At 40.4% G+C, this 16,963-nt stretch overlaps 1 long non-coding RNA gene across 1 annotated transcript in view; it reads right to left on the bottom strand.

The window, feature by feature from the left end:
- Positions 1-3,883: 3,883 nt before the first annotated feature.
- LOC122808909 overlaps positions 3,884-16,963 on the bottom strand; it is a 240,950-nt gene continuing 227,870 nt past the window's right edge. The window contains exon 2 of the long non-coding RNA XR_006365842.1: positions 3,884-4,185. This is a non-coding gene — a long non-coding RNA (uncharacterized LOC122808909). The remainder of the gene's footprint in view (positions 4,186-16,963) is intronic.

Below are 16,963 nucleotides of genomic sequence, written 5' to 3'. Positions count from 1 at the left end.
TGTACCTCCGAGAAATATATACCGAACAAGAGAGGTCCCAGGACTGAGCCTTGTGAGACACCACTTGTAACTGGTTTGGAGTCTGACATGGCTCCAGCAATTCTAACCATGTGGGTTCTGTCCTTGAGCCAGTTTGCAATCCATCTAGTGACATAGGGGTTTATATTTAAGCTGGTGAGCTTATCTATAATGCCCGAGTGGGGTATTGTATCGAAGGCTTTTGCGAAGTCCAGGTAGGCTGTGTGGACCACCTTCCCCTCGTCAATGGCCTTGGTGACTGTTTCAAAGAAATCAACCAGGTTTAAGAGGCAGGATCTGCCCTTAACAAAGCCGAACTGGGTAGGATCCAGTGTTTGTAGGTCCCCAATATCTTTATTTATGAGGTCCATGATGATCCTTTCCATAGCTTTGCAGACCAAGCTAGTCAGGCTTATGGGGCGATAGTTTCCAGGATCCGTTGAGGCAACACCTTTATGGAGAGGGACCACTGTTGCTGTATGCCACTCTTTGGGCACATATCCTGTAGTAAGGCTGAGATTGAACAGTAGTTTTATGTTTGGGTTTAGCTCTTCTTGGAGTTCATGTAGGACGCAGCCCGGGACACCATCTGGTCCCATTGATGCTGTGTTTTTTGCTTTGGAGAGGGCGGCTCTTACCTGAGCATCTGAGATGTCACGGGGGCAGCACTCTGCTGGGATAGATATTTGCCCTTTTGGTGGGGAGGGGGGGGAGTTTGCGCTGTTAAATTTGCTGTAAACTATAACACTAAACCACACCATTGTCTAGCACTCAGGGAAATTAACTGGTTTATACTACCACATCATCTATCTTTTCTCAGCTAACTACAACACATAGGCTTCTTTATAAGACAGAAAAGTGCCCAGTCCTTAATAAATTAATACAAGACTACCCCTCCAACAGAATTTAATGCTCTCAAGAAAAAACACTAATCACTATAACAAAATCATCTAATACTGCAGGTGACTCTGTATTCAAATAGTGTAGCTGAACTATGGAATCAAACCCGACTACCACCGACATTCATTCAGAATGTAAACTCATTTAAAAGACAACTAAAACGTCACCTATAAAATCAATGGATCCCCTCCTGTATCCCTCCAAGATAAATGTCAAGTGTAATCTTCAGCTTGTCATATCAAACTGCTTCACTTAACTAAGACCCCTATGCCCTAGAACCAGTCTTTACCAATACCTAAATAGTTTTACTACTACCTCCCATTCATATACATAGTTTTGTGACACTGCTAACCACCCTACATCTATGCTTGATATAAACTTTATGATATCCATGTGTGTGTGTGTGTGTGTGTGTGTGTGTGTGTGTGTGTGTGTGTGTGTGTGTGTGTGTGTGTGTGTGTGTGTGTAATTTTCTCTGAACCTGCTTAATTCTTCACCTTTTAACTACAGTATTAACATTTTCTGCCATCAGAGTTCCTTCCCTTACTTCCATTTCTTTGAATTTCTAATCACTAATTAACAAGCTCTATTATGTGTTTGACTAACTCACTGATACACCCCTTCAAATGCTCAATTATTTATTTTAATTTGTTGACAACATTCAACATCTACTAAATACATAAATGTATTTTATACTGCAACAGTTTTCTTTATTTCATATGAATGTAATTTGATTAGGAAAAGTGTGTGTAATTGTTAATGTATATTACTTAATATCTGTTTATGTATATTACTGAATGCCTGTTTAAAAAATGTTGTAATATGTTGGCGGTTTTCTCCATGGGCCCCGCTGAAAAAGGGTTTTTAACTAAACCAAGTTGGTTAAACCCGGTAAATAAAAAACAAATATATAAAATAAAAATAAAATAAGATCCTTTGAAGTTACATAACCTCAGGGAAAGTTAGATATAGTTATATAACTGCTTAACCATGCTATTTAAAGTGCTTAATTGTGTTTTTAACATGGTACAACAGGCAATCATCAGTTGCCCTCTAATAATGGCACACAGTTTACCATCAGACCTGCCCTTTTAAAACATGCATTCCACTTACTCTTGCAGTAATGTTCACACAGTGTTACCTTGCTGCAGCCACACCTGTTACAGCACACCACTTTACATGCCAAACACTTGTGCACAGGGTCTCTTAGAAAGGACTGATGTATTTCTTTGAATGTGCTGACACACTGAAAGATATTTTATGTAGTTAACAGGGTAAGTAGGTTGATCTAAATAAACTACTTTCAGTCATACCTAGGCAAAAAGCAAACAGCAAAAACATAAAACATAGCTGCTAACTCTGTTTGTTTACGTTTACTCTTGACTTTTCCATGTTTGCTGAGATTTGCCTCAATACTTCTGTATTTCATGGCTGGTGATTCCTGATACAAAGCTCTGTTGTTTCTGCCCTTGACATACATTCTTCTGCCCTGAAGTCTCACAGTATAATAATAATATTTGCCTTTCTGTGCATGTGCTTATTCCATCATATGACTTTAAAAAGTGTGCCTCTGTCCTGCATATCTCTTTACATAAAATCATTAGATGAACCATTGTGTTAGCTGCTTGTACTTCCATATACCATGTGACCTTGTGAAATGCACCTTAAATATTTAATCTGTATTGCGCACTGCTCTCTATTTTAGTAACGGCTAACTATATGTGCATTCTTTGTAACAGTTTATAAAAAAAATGTTCATAATTTCCCAAGTTATTGTTGAAGAACCAGTTTACATTTTAATGAACTTTTCCAGGTTAAAAGAAAGTAATTATTACAGACTATGTCAGCCATCAGGATGTAACAAACATTACAATACCAACTCTCAACAAAATTGCATATAAACGGAAGGTTGTTTAAAGCAGCTCTTAAAAAATAAAATTAAAAAAACTTTATTCATTTCTAAATGCTGGCTATGGATGAACACTGCCTGTGCAATATTACCCATTTAAAGCAAATAGCTGATCAACCAGCATATTAACATGCATAACACATCACATAATAGAATCCAATTAACTGGATTTGTTATCTGCATTTCATAGCATGATGATACCCCCCCCCCCCTTGCCTGCCAACCATCAGCCCTCTCCATCAAGGAATTTGTGGTTATGTCTCTAATCCTGGCTCCTGGTGACTGATATGAGCACCTGCATCACTATGGGGCATTGTGTGCCCTCACCTGTTATGTGTTTGCTTCCACACAGATGCCTACAAGGGTTACCACTATTAACTTGGATCATCAAGCCCAGCTCTCTCAGTCCTGCTGCCTTTGCTGTTATGCAAGCTTTAAAGTATACAGCAGTAATTTGGCCAAAGGGAAAAAACATTTCCCTCCTGTCAAGACGGGCAAGCCAATGTAACCCATTCACTTGTATCCTCCTTACCCAGCTCTTTCAGTGTCCATGCTGCTTACTAAACGCTGGTCATCTAGGTCATAGTCAGCGTTTCGTCCCTCAAGCACAGACTTAAAATCATGACAGTATTCATTAGTAGTTAAAACAATTACCTGATATGCAAGTACAAAGTTGAATATGTTGGCAGTCTCTTTTCACTGTTGATCATAGTAATATTGAACAAGTTTAACATTAAAGATCAACACACCAACATGATCTTGTGACTCACAATGCATCTTGGGCCATGATAAGCTCACCCAGACACTGCCTCAGAAACAGAAAATTATGGATTTGGGTATTTACCAGTATATTTGTTGTACATTTGATATATAGGTGAACAAATGACTGACAAAAACAGTTTTCAGGACTGCAGAAATCTCCTAAACAACAAAATGCATGCATGCACACTTACACACACACACACACACACACACACACACACACACACACACACACACACACACACACACACACACACACACACACACACACACACACAAATACATTATACCTACCGGGGGAGCTTTCTCCACCATACAGCAGTTCAGCTTATGCCAAAAATCACTCATGGTTATAGTAGCCTTTCAAGATCTCACACTTTACAAATGAGTTGCTAAAACTCCAGTAATCCACTCTTCCTATGGCTATCAGATTGTGCCAAAGAAAAGAAGTTTGGTTTCTTCTGTTTCACTCCATGTGTACAATCCACTGGTCCAGAAATGGAACTGAAATTTAAAAGAAACCGACTTCAGATTGACGGGACCAAGTTCTGGTTTTATTGCAGATCTGTATTACTTGTGCCTTCCCTTGATATCACCTGTTAAGGCAAACAAGAAAACAATATAAATCATAAAATAAAACACCTCACTAAAAAAATATGAATCAGAAAGCAAAACAATAAAATACATTCATTTTACAAAAAAGAAAACATAACTCATGCATATTCTGCAACCGACAATAAACAAAGATATTGTCATTAATAACAAAATTAATAAGCTAAACATGTTTGAACATAAAAAACTCAAAGCATGAAAACTCTCATGGGATTTTGGCTGTGCTGAATGTTGAGTAGCACTGGGGATGAACTAGAATAGCAGCAGTAAAAAATGTGTGGTCAATAATGTGAGAAAGTACCTCCTTCCAATACAACAAGGTGGTTTAAGATTACCTGATTTGAAGGGATATTTTAGAGCTTTACAGTTAAGGCTCATATACACAACACAAGCTGAAGGTTATAATTCAAAATGAAAAGGGATGATGTTGAAGCAGCGTAGAAGTTCAAGAAATAAACATAGTGGGATTTTGGATTGGATGCTGATCCTTAAAGAGACTGATAATCATACCGAATATTATATTCAAAATGTAGCAGAAAGTATTCCAAGAACTAAGCCAACATGAGAATAGAAAAAGGAGATGTTGCCAATAATGATGACTGCAAGTAGGGGTATAGAAAATAGGCAAGAGGGGCTGGAATTTACTGGAGAAACCTGGTAAAGGAACCAATATATTGGGAGCAAATAACTAGAGTGGAAAAGGTAACAGAATTGGATGAGGCCAAGAAGACATTTGGACTGCAGGCTAGAGACTGCCTTACCTACCAGGGATTGAAATAAGAGTATAGGTAAACAGAAAGGGATAAGGGAATCTTATGTGAAAGATCTGCTCAGGTAGAGTTTTCAGTTGAATCTAGAAATAAAGATGCTGTTAAAAAAGGATAATTAGTAGGGCATATAAAATATTGCATGATAACTATAAGAATCAGTCAGAGAAGGTTAGAAAAGATTGAGTAGAGAGGCTGGAAAAGCAATGACTGATACTAAATGCCAAAAATGAATTACTGTATCCTTTGGGAAGTCATCTACCCCAGGGAACAAGCACACTGACAAGACTCCCCTAAGAACTGACTCGGTTGTGATTTGGGAACTTATGTGGACAGTGATCAAACTTTCAACCTGCATGTGTCCACTGTTGTAAAAAAGTCCTTCTATATTGCACAGCTTGTACACAGGGGAATTGTGACTAGAACTAGGGATCTCATTGTCCCCATCTACTCAGTCCATATTAGACAAATCATTGAATATAATGTCCTCTTTGGCATGTACTTGTCTAGAAACATGCAACAACTGGAATACCCACAGAGATACCTTAATAAAAGGATACAAAGCCTAAACAATATATCCTACATGGACTAACTCAAAGCCCTGTCACTGTACTCAGTATTCAACATACTGCTAAGAGTTGACCTGTGTCTGGCAAACAAGGCATTCTCTGACCCATTAGTAATGGATTTGCTGTACATCAGCAAGTCAAACGGCATCAGAAATACTTGTTCTAGGGATATGAACCTCTTCTTCAACATCAACAGAACAGTTTGGAGGGATAGGTATATCTCACTGAAAATACCTCTGCTATGGAACATATTCTCGATCTAGATCAAACAAAGTTCATCCTTATCCATATTCAAGCGCAACTTAAGTCTATGGATGGGAAACAAAACATTTACCCCAGGACTGCTCCAGTACTACTAATGGACAGAGGCAGTTCCTAAATGCTTTATCACATGCAATGGTCCCCTCAAATTGTCTATGATATTATTCCAGTTATTCTCATTAGCGATAATATAAAATTTCGACCATGAGATAGGTAAGGCCAATCTATAACCAAATGGAACAGGTTATTTTGAGCACAAAAGGGGAAATTGGCTAGGATTAAATGGCCTGCAAGGGCACTTAGCCTAGCACTCACCTATGAATCTATAAAAGAAATAGTAATGAAACTGCTTATATCAGCACCATGCCCTAAAGCATCCCATTATAAGCTATACAAAGTATACACCGATATGGAACTTCACATCACACTAGCCTGGTCATAGTAACTTGTAAATGATAACTCAAGTAAATGCAGTCTGATAATGCATCTACTCCTTCTGCCTAATTTTACAAGCCGCTTTGATACAACAAAAGAAGCATTTTGTACATAACAGCAAACTGTCCTGCATCACTCAAGTGAAGGGCTTCTCCCCCACTCAGTCTTAATTTCCCATTCTCACTCAGATGTTACTGCACTCATTGAAACTACCATCACTAGTAGGCAATATGAAGCTTGACATGCTCTTTGTCAGAGATACACCAACCTCAGAACACACAGAAATCATTAATTAGCATGCATATAAATGTGATGATCCACACCAAAGCATGTAAGAAAACGCAAGCATATAGCAACTCAAACAACCTAAAACTCAGCAATAAGTAAGCATATAAACCTGATTCACAGAGATGCAAGCATAAAAACACAAGGATATAGCAAGTGAGGCCAATATGCTCATGCAACTATGAAATGAGCTCAAGTCCTCTACAACAGTGTCTGTAAGCCATAGAGACAGATGGATGAATACAAAGAGAGATGCACAGATAGATACAGCTGTATTCATTCCTCAGTGAAACTCTCCCTTCCTTTTAAAACAGTTTTTATTAAGGTTTTTAACAATACAAAATCAACTGCAGAAATAAAATAAATTGCTAATTAAAATAAAGAATGTAAACATAAAATTAACAAATACTAAATTATTTACATTGGTGTCTATTAAATACATTTAACAAAACACTATAAACAAATAACATTGTCATTAAGCAACACATGAATTTTTATCTAATCATTTTTTTAAGTTGGTCCACATATCATATGAAAAGGGTGTTCTAGCAGTTCTTGACTTAATAGTCATAATTTCCAATTGACATATTTCAGTAAGAATATGCTTGAATTCAGCAAATAGAGGAGGGTATTCAGATTTCCAATTTCTAGTTATTATTTTCCTGGCAACTGTCAAAACAGTCCATAATAAAGGGTATTTGATTTTTCTGACACAATTAAGAACTGGTGTATTGAACAAAATCAAAAATTTAGATAGATTAAATTTATTTGTAAAAAAAGCTTGAAGAAAATTATTAATTTTTTTTCACAATATTGTTTTAAAACTATGCAGTCATAAAACATATGTGACCAATCTGCTTGGGTTTCTGTTTTGCATCCCCAGCATAACAACTTTTCTTTGCTGATCAATTCCAATTTATGAGGTGTATAAAAAGCTCTATTCATAAATTTCCATGAGTATAATCTCCATCTAAGTGAGGATGTAGTCTGCCTAGATGATTCCAATATTATTTTTTTATCATCATCAGAAAGTGACTTATTATTGCTTGATATGAAATAGTTCCAATAATTATCTATTATAGTTTTTGTTTCATTGTTAATTACTGTATATATAGTTGAGAGTTTACATTTAGTGGAAGTATCTTGGAGAATATATATATAGTTAAAATTTTATTATTTTAGGTGTTAGTATTCTTGAACATGGAGGGATTGCATTAATTCTGTCGATCGTGAATTGTCTCTATGATTGGAATTGTAACCATGAGTTTCTATTTAAAATCATAATTTGTTATTAAGTGGTCTAATGAGATTAACTTGTCACCTTCTAAGAACTGAAACCAAAAAATAAGATTTTTTTCCTTCAACAAGATATTATCAGAAAATTTTAAAGTAGATATAACATCCTTTGTGTAGGCAATAGGAAACCAAGTAAATATCCAATGTTTATAGATCATATTTTATATATAAAATTTCAGAAATCCTTCAATAAAATTTTCATATAGTAGGGAAAATTATTTGGTAGTTTATCAGGAGAAAATATTTTTTTAAGATCCAAATAAATGGATTATCCAACATTTGAAGTTTATTAGAACTGGATCTCTCATTAATATTGAAACAAATAATTTCTTGAAATTTTTTCCATCTAGCTGAATATTTTTCATTAGTTAATAGAGAGAAAGTGTTGATCACTGATGATATGGAGTATAATTCTATATCAGGTAAACCTATCTCTCCTAAGGACCAATCCCTCATATGTTGAGTACGAGCTACTCTGGGTTTATTTGGGTACCACAGGAACTTCAAAAGCATTGTGTTGAGTTCTTTAACCAGTGTTTTTGGTGGCATTAATGATGTGGATTGTATAATATAAAGTATCTTGGGTAAAATGATCATTTTAATTATTAAAAGTTTCTCATCCATTGTAAATAAGAGTTGTTTCCACTTGGAGATAAGGCTAGCTAAAGAAAAAGAAGTTATGTATTACCATAACGTTCCATCTGTACTGTTGATCCTCGTTCAGTCATTACTCATGAGTATCTGTTCCGACCTCGGAACTGAGCTGGCCATTTTCCAAGCTCGCGTCAGCTTCAAACTCTCGAGCTAAACTCTTACCCACAATCTCCCTCTCCCTGTTACCTCAGATTGAGTTTGCAAGTCAAAGAAGGCAGAGGCTACCTCTGGTCAAATAACCTAAGAGAACCGGATGGTGAGATCCACTAGAAACCACAGGAGTGGGAAGGAGGGAGGGTCATAATGACTGAACAAGGATCAACAATACAGATGGAATGTTATGGTAAGACATAACTTCTTTATCTGATATTGTTAATCCTCATTCATTCTTTACGCATGGGACAGAGTCCCCAGCTACCTGTATTCTTAGGAGGCTCTCATGGAAGGACATTCCTGAGCACCATAGAATCGAAAGATGCTCTTTCCCTGGAGGCCAAGTCCAGTTTGTAATGATTGATGAAGGTATGAGGAGTAGCCCAAGTTGCAGCTGCACAGATGTCATGTAAGGAAGCTCTGGCATGGAAGGCAGCAGAATTTGCCACCGACCTTGTTGAATGAGCTTTCATGGTAGTAGGCAACGAGATATTGCGTTGTGTATAAATGAAGGTCACACAGTCCTTTAACCATCTAGCTAATGTGACCTTAGCAACAGCAGATCCTAATCTCGGTCCAGAAAAGGCCAAAAATAACTGGTCAGATTTACGAAAGGGCCTAGTCCTGTTTAAGTAAAAATTAATTTGCCTGTGGATATCTAGGTATGTAGGCAATACTCTCCTCTGTTTGAATGATTGGGAAAGAAAATTGGCAATTCAATGGCTTGATTAATGGACATTTCAGAGATCACTTTAGGCAGAAATGATGGATTAGTTCTCAGAGACACTCTATCTCTATGAAAAATCAAGTACGGACTCTTGATACATAAAGCTTGAAGCTCAGAAATATGTCTGGCAGAAGTAATGGTGATTGGAACAAGGTTTTCCATTGCAAATACGTGAGGTCGCAAGAAGAGGCTGGTTCGAAAGGTGGCATTGTCAGAGTTTGTAGAACTAATGATAAATCCCATGGTTGAATAGGTTCTCTAAAAGGTGGCTTCAGATGATTCACACTTTTTATGAAGGTCTTGCACAATTCGTGGGACATAAGAGAGGAATCTTGGACACCCTCATGAAAATTAGAAATTGCAGCCAAATGAACTCTAATGGTAGAGGCCGATAGACCCGATTGAAAAAGGTCGGCCAGATAGTCTAGTGTTATTGACACTGGTGCTGAGAAGGGATCTACTTTTTTATCTTTCAGCCAACATGTAAATCTTTTTCACTTGCTCAGATAAGTAATTCTAGTGGAAGACTTATGAGATGCAATGAGAATATCACATACTGGTAAAGAAAGATCATTCTGCCTGCAATCAAGGGAATTTGAGTAGCCAAGCCGTGAGCTTCAGGCTGTTCAAGTTGGGATGAATCAGGTTCTGTGGATGTGAGATCAACTCTGGGATTGGATGGAGAATCCATGGTCGATCTAGTAGGTGAGGCCAAAGGAAGGGGAACCAAATCTGTTGAGGCCAATATGGTGCTATGAGGATCACCTTGCTCTTCAACCGACAGGCTTTCTTCAGAAACTGGGGAATGAGGGGAAAGGGGGAAATGCGTAAAGAAGACCCAAGGGCCAATCGTGGACTAGAGTATCCCTGGGTGACTGTCCGGGAGGGGGAATCAGGGTGAAGTAGTTGCTGCATTTGTAGATGGTCGGGGATGCAAAGAGGTCGCAGCAAGGATGGCCCCAGCGGTGGAAGATCTCCGCCGCTATCAAAGGATTCAGGGACCACTCGTGAGGTTGAAGAATGCACCTGTTGAGTCTGTCTGCTATCACGCTGGAACTCCCAGGAATGTGCGTCGCTAGAAGAAAATGGTTGGTAGCCATCGCCCATTGCCATATCCTCACGACCTCTCGACAAAGGGGGTAAGATTTGGTTCCGCCTTGCTTGTTGATGTACCAGACCCCCGCCATGTTGACTGGTTGAATCGCAGTTGTCCCAGACGGCAGCAGGGGATGGAATGCTTGCAATGCCAGAAGAACCGCCCTCAGCTCTAGAACATTTATATGCAGATGGGCCTCCAATTTGGACCAAGTGCCTTGGACTGTCTGTCCCTGACATAGCCCCCCCACCCCATCAGGGAGGCATCCGTGGTCACTGTGGCCTTTGGTTGCTGGGGGGAGAAGGTGCAAGACCATTGTGACAGATTGTGTGTCATCCACCAATTTAAATCCTGTTTGCACCTGTGGGTTACTCGAATCATGGCTGAAAGAGGATGCTGAAAAGGATACCATTGGGTAAGCAGTAGCCATTATAGAAGCCTCATGTGAAACCTGGCCAGGCGAACAATGGTGATGGAGGATGCCATGGAACCCAACAGCTGTAGAACCAAGTGAGCCGTGGATTTCTCCCTTGAAAGGATTGGAATCAGTTGTTGCTTTATCCTTAGAATTCTGTGCTCTGGAATAGCAGCTCTGCAGTTTTTTGTGTCCAAGATAACCACTATGAATTCTGTCAACTGAGATGGGGTGAGATTGGATTTTTGCCAGTTTATGGTTATGCCTAGCCTTTTAGCAGCGAGGAGAGAGTATGCCAGGACTTCTACCAGTAGATGTCTGGTGGGGGCGGAAATGAGCCAGTCATCTAGGTATGGAAACACCTGGAATCCCTGAATTCGCAAGTGAGCTGTGACAACTGCCATGCACTTTGTGAACACTCTGGGGGCTGTAGAGAGTCCGAAGGGCAGTACTCTGAACTGGTAGTGACTGGCTCCCGGACGGAAGTGCAGAAATCTTCTTGATGGCCTGTCCACTTTTATGTGGTAGTACGCATCTTGAAGATCTATCAAGCACATCCAATCATCTTTTTCCAAAAGCGGGAGGATAGACTGTATTGTGACCATCTGGAATTTTTGTATTCTCACAAACTTGTTCAATACACTGAGATCCAAAATTGGTCTCCAGTCCCCAGTTTTCTTTGGCACCAAAAATAGTCTTGAGTAGAATCCGGATCCTATCTGGTCTGGAGGGACTATTTGGATGACTCTCTTTCTTAGTAGCTTTTCTATCTCTAGTGCTTCTTCTTCCCTTTGACTGGGTGGAATGTCGGGAAGGTTTTTTGAAGGGGCAGGACAAAGATCAAAGGGGATATGATAACCTCTGGTTATAATCCTTTGTACCCAAGAATCAATGGTGATGGTTAGCTAGGCAGAAGGGTACAAGGAGAAACGTCCCCCAACCACCTCCAGAGGAAAGGAGTTGGGCCGCTCTTCAGGAGCGCTGGTAGGACTGACCAGGGAAAGAATCCCTGGAGCCCTCGTTACGCGGACACCCTCTGCTCCAAAAAGAACATCTTCCCTGTGAGTTTCCCCCTCTGCCTCTAGGGGAGAACTCAGCCTGTGTGTCACGGAAAGGACCCTGAGATTTCTTGAACCATATCTTCCTACTCTTTTGGTTTCAAGAGAAAGCACGTTGAGGGGAAGAATAACAGACACCTACGGCAGAAAGGGTCTTATCGTCCTGTTCACATCTGGCCAGTGTGCTTTTAACTTTGGGCCCAAACAACAAGGAGGCCTCAATGGGAGCGTTAAGAAAGGAAGCCTTAAAGGGTTCCATGAAATTGCACAAGCGCATCCAGGCATGTCGTCTCAAGACCGCAGCTGAACCCGCTGCTCTAGCTGCTCCTTCTGAAGCGTGAGATATCAGTCGCCTAGAGGAGTTAGATATTGATTCAGTGGTGGCCAGCTGAGAGGCCAGTTTGTCACGGACCTCATCAGACATGGCACCAGCCAAGGTTTCAGAGAACTCAGAAATCAGATCCCTTTGAAGCCTGATAAAGTGTGCCATATAATTCAGGGACCTGCTAGTAAAGTTCGCTGAAGCAAAGGTGCACTTCCCTATCCTGTCCAGTGCCTGGGACTCTGTTAGGCGGATGGACAGTAGTCTGGCTTTCTTCTTCTGCCAGATCCTTTTTTGTTGCGGCCGTCACCACCAAAGCATCCACAGGAAGACCTTTGGACCAATGGGGATCTGAAGCAGGGGGGCGCAAAATCTTATGTGGCCTCTGGGGAATAGCTTTGGCAGAATCAGGAGCCTTCCAAGCACTCTGCACAATAAGCTTCATCAGCAGGTGGAGTAACCCAGGAGGTATGGGGCTGGGCACAAAAGGCCTGCAAGAACACAGATTCCTCAGAGGTTGGATTAAAGGACTGCCAGTCACCTCTCTGTTTCAGGATTTCGAGGCTATCACCAAAGGATACCTCTGAGGATGACCAGGGGGATCCTTCCCCCTCATCAAGATCTGTGTCTTCAGTGAGGGAGTCCTCTGTGGAGTCCATGTGCCTCCTCTTTCAAGAACTTTTCCGGTGGACCTCCTCAGTGGGAGAAGCTGGAGAAGACAGCGGAAAAGGGGGTGCCTGTGGGAATATGTCCTGAGGCTCTTGCACTTGGTGTCCACTAGGTGCGACTTGTGAAACCAGTGTACCAGAGGAGGGTGGAGGTATAGACAGTCCAGTATGGCCAGCAGCAGCGAAAGCCTTCGCCATCAGTTGGAAGGCTGGTCCACCTGAAGAGGAGTGAATGTCTAGGACAGGGGTCACCCCTCCCCTAAGTGGCTCAGCCTGCTAACCCGGAGTCCCTGGATGGCTGTGGAGCAGCAAACAATGCATGTCACAACTGACATTCTGGGTCATAGCAAAACTTTCTTATAATGAAGGCAACTGTGGTTCCTTAGTGAGATCCATAAAGGGGACCGCAGAAGGGGAAGACTGTGCTATATCCATGGACTTCAAAGGCAATGAAGGAGGAGAATAACAAGGGGTCTTTGGAGATGGGTGATCACCTCCCAAGGAAGGATAGTTCCTGAGGGGTGGAATACCTCTGGCCAAAAGCGGCTGATCCACAAGACGCAACACATCGTGTTCGGAAAGGCTTCTAGTGGACCTCACGGAGACTGAGGGAGAAACAGGCCTGCCCACAGAAGAGGCAAACTTGGTGCCCATCTCACCTGTCCGCACCGAGGACAATGGTGCTGAGAGAGACTGGACTACGGGTGTCTGCACCGAAGACGTCATCGGTGCCGAGGTCATGGTCTGCACCGACACAGGGATCGGTGCCAAAATGGTTCTTGGTACTGAAGCTGGAACTGACAAAACTGGAGTCAACAATAAAGGCGTTGGTTCCAAGGACACTGTCGGAACCGATGTGGTCAAGGTCTGCGCCGACTGAACGGTCGGTGCCGATACAGTGGTAATAGTCTGAACTGAGGCGCCCCTTGGTGCCGATATAGTGAAGGCTGCAGGAGAAGACAGAGCCAAGATCACTAAAGGAGCCGAAGGTCTAGGCACCGAAAGCACTGGTGCTGACTGAGTGAGCTCCAGAGCCAAAACTTTAGCCTTTTTAGGTTTTGGTTGGTGGGAGTCCCCAGCCGGGGACGAAGGCAAAGATTTAGCCTTGGTAGGAACATCCAAGATTTTCTTATGGGCTCTAGGAGGGATTGAGGCCTCCGACCTAGAAATAGCCTCTGAAAAGGGAGATTTAAGAAGTCCCTTCAGCAACAGCTTGTTTTTCCTTTCCAACAAAGTTCTATTTGAAAAGTTTTCACAGATAGTACAGGGCGGGTCAACAGACAAATGGGATGCCCCCAACCCCAAACAATAATCGCACAGAGTGTGCATCAGAAGTAGGTAGTTTGTGTCCACAATCAGAACACCGCTTAAACCCTGGACTACCTTTCTTTTCTGCCATGATAGCAAATTAATTAATAGAAAAAGGTACCAGCCATGGTACAAAAGAATACCCGAAAGTATGAGAAAAAAGGGAAGGATTGCCAACGATGGTAAAGAGAGAATACCTTGCGGTAAAAAGGTAGAGAAAAGAGCAGAAAAACCTGAAGAAAAAATGTACGCTAGATGCGATAGGGTAAGAGACAATGAAATATAAACTTTTCAGACAGAAAAGTAATATGAAAGACTATTAAACAACAAATAACTGTACTTAGCTCAAGAGAAGTAGCTTGACACGACCGAATGGCAACGCGGCAAATGAAATCTGAGGTAACAGGGAGAGGGGGATTGTGGGTAAGAGTTTAGCTCGAGAGTTTGAAGTTGATGTGAGCTTGGAAAATGGCCGGCTTAGTTCCGAGGTCGGAACCGATACCCATGCGTAAGGAATGAACAAGGATTAACAATATCAGATCATATACTATTACAATAATTTAATCTTATTATATAATTTATATTATTGGCTATTGTAACACCAAGATATGTTAAACAGTCTGATTTAGCCAAATATTTAATACATTTCTGATCCCAAAGGTTAGTATCTGAATTTATGGATAGTATTTTTGTTTTATTATCATTAAAAATCAAGCCAGATTTACAAAAAAAAACATATATTCCATTAGATCAAGTATAGCTTGCAATGTTGCATTTGTTCCTTTAATGGTAAGGAGAATATTGTTGGCAAATAATTGCATTTTGGAGGTTGTTTCAGAGTTCAGATTAAATCCTTCAGTGTCAGAATTTATCCTTATATAATTAGCTAGAGATTCCATTATGAGAGTAAATAGCAAAGGGGAGAGGGGACAACCTTGTTTGGTTACTTTATATATTGGAATGTTATGTGAAAGATATGTGCCAATTTTTATGTATGCCTTAGATACATTATAAAGGTGCAAAATAAGTTGTATTAATTTATTAGAAAAGTTTAATGTTTCTTATATAAGGAAGAGGTAATCCCAGTTAACTGATTCAAAGGCACAGTTTATGTCAAAACTTTTTAATGTTAGGTTTTTCTCAGATTTGACAGCATGGCCAATTACAGTTAATACTCTTTTAATACTGTCGTATGTATTAAAACTCTCCCTTCCTGTCTCCTAGAAATATACATATGATGGCAGCTCATTCTGTCGAATATTGATTTGGCTGACAGAATGTAATGTGTTTTTTTACAGAAATTTATGTCTGTCAAGGACAGGGTTTGCTGAATGGAGTAATTTGAATATTTTTTTGTTAAGCATTTATTGTGCTTTGGGTTACAGCAAGTGGCTGTGTGTGTTAATGTAAAAACATTGGAATGTTCCAAAAGTTTGACATTAGGAGCTAGGAGTATGTGTGTGTGTGTGTGTGTGTGTGTGTGTGTGTGTGTGTGTGTGTGTGTGTGTGTGTGTGTGCGTGCGTGCGTGCGTGCGTGCGTGTGTGTGTGTGTGTGTGTGTGTGTGTGTGAGACTGCTTGTGGGTTAGGATTACAGTAAGATATAGGTTATGGGATATTTTTAGTGTTGTGCACGTGTGCTAATGTATGGGAAGTGTATCCAAGTGTCTTGTATAGTGGTACTGTTACAGGCAGGGTTTGGGGTTAGGGACCGAGGCAGGGTATGGGGTAGCCCATGATTATTTATGCATGCTAAACTTAACCCTAACTCTAACCTGGACCCTTTCCCTGCAAAGTCTGAATACTGTCTCAGTGTCTGCATGTTTTTTCAAGAGACTCTGATTTCCTCAAATATCTCACAACATTCATGCCAATAGTGAAATGGCAACAGTTTTAATTGCCTTTAGGTATGACAGTCAACCATAACACCTTTTTTAACTGTATATGTATAATTTGCAATAACACCCAGCCATCTTAAGAGCTCATTGTAAAGGGTACTACCTCCAGGGGTAGCAGGGTCACCACTGATGTCCTACAGAGTGTTTTGCTACAGCCCCTTCCTCGTGGACCACATCTCTTAGGTATTAACATGGAAATGGCTAGTGGGTAATCAGACATGCTAATAACTGCAGATTGGGTAATACAATTACTTTAATAAGAGATGACAAAGTTCTCTAAAATTGCCTTCAAGAATACAAACCTAGTGTAGTAGTAATGACTTTAAATTTAATGTCGGTAAATATAGCATCATGAGACTTGTCAAAATGGACATAAACTGTGATCTCAAAACAAAAGGTCAGCATATAAATTCCAGCATCATTAAGATCAAGTGCCATTTCCTAGGTTCAATGTACTTTTGCCAAATCAGGCAACATAGCAGCATAACCTCATTCAGCTCCTCTCCCTGCTGAATTGCCTTATTACTGTTCCATTTGAAATTTGATGTGCTGAATTCCACCCCCCTCCCCGTTATTGCTATCCTGCCCTTTAATATCCATCTCAGCTGATGTCTGTAAGGGCTGCTCGGTTTCCAGACTTCTTGTTACCTACTCCTTCTTTCACCATTCTGCCTGCTGCCATATAAAACACTTGATGACATCTTACCTTACCTTGTACTTCTGCAAATCCCATGCTTCCTATGAAAGCATCTCCATTGAACTGTACCTTACCATTACATTACCTCACTGTTTAAGTTCAAATATGTGGAGCATTTTTGGTGTTACTATATTTATATTTGTGGAGGGTGGGCA

This window comes from Protopterus annectens, chromosome 8.part0 (genome assembly GCF_019279795.1).
Source record: "Protopterus annectens isolate FY-2018-M chromosome 8.part0, PAN1.0, whole genome shotgun sequence".
In the NCBI taxonomy this organism is placed as follows: Eukaryota; Metazoa; Chordata; order Ceratodontiformes; family Protopteridae; genus Protopterus; species Protopterus annectens.
This window is presented reverse-complemented; position numbering and strand designations above follow the sequence as displayed.